A 929-nucleotide genomic window follows, 5' to 3' on the forward strand; every position below is an offset into this window, starting at 1 on the left:
GGCGGCGGCGGCGGCGGCGGCGGCGGCGGCGGCGGCGGCGGGCGCCCGAATCCGACCGGGCGGGGGCGGGGACGGCGGCAGGGAGGGGCGGGGAGCGCCGTCCAGTGTCGGCGGGATTCTGGGCGGGATCTCGCCAGCTCGCCCGGTTTCGCTCGCGGCCGGTGTCCGCGGGGGTCTGTGGCGTGGAGCCGGGCTGTGCGGCGTGCTGGGTGCTAGAGGCTTCCCAGGCGGTTGTCTGTCTGGGAAGGACGCTGGGCAGGGCCGGTGAGCGGGGCGGGCGCGGCGCTGTGAGCCCGGCCGGGGTCGCCGCCCAGGGACCTGCCACCCGGATCCTGCCTTCCAGGAGGACGGACGCCACCTGGACGCTCGCAACTCCGCTCTCTCGACAGCGCAGCTTTCACAGGCCGGGATTTTTAAGACTTGAAATAAAGTCTCCGGAAATCCAGACCATTAAAGTGACCCCCTCGTTTCCACCCTGCTGCAAAACTGTTCTCGCCCCAGTGTCACAAGATTCGATATCGATCTCCCAGAAATTTGGACTGGAGTGGTCCTACACTGAGGGGATGGGGGCGGGGAGAAGAAATTCTAAAGATTATTTCAGAGTTACAGAAACCCTGGGTGCATCAGAAATTCCAGGGCATCGTTTACTCTTAGCACTGGGGCTTCACAGTTTTAAGTTGGAAATATTTACAAAATTTCCCCTGGGGTGAAATCCAGAGTTAATCCAAAACCAGCATCTTTTAAAATTGATTACATTCAAATGTGCAGATTTCTTAAACCTCGTTTGGTTGAATTTTGATACGTAAAACGCACGTTTTGAACAACGTTGGTAAGAAAGAAAACATTAACTTGATTATAGGTATGTTATATTTAAAGGCCAGTTGTGAAATTAGCTATATTATGCTCAAAAGATGTTAGACATTTCTCTG

This window comes from Cebus imitator, unplaced genomic scaffold (assembly GCF_001604975.1).
Source record: "Cebus imitator isolate Cc_AM_T3 unplaced genomic scaffold, Cebus_imitator-1.0 Scaffold6, whole genome shotgun sequence".
In the NCBI taxonomy this organism is placed as follows: domain Eukaryota; kingdom Metazoa; phylum Chordata; class Mammalia; order Primates; family Cebidae; genus Cebus; species Cebus imitator.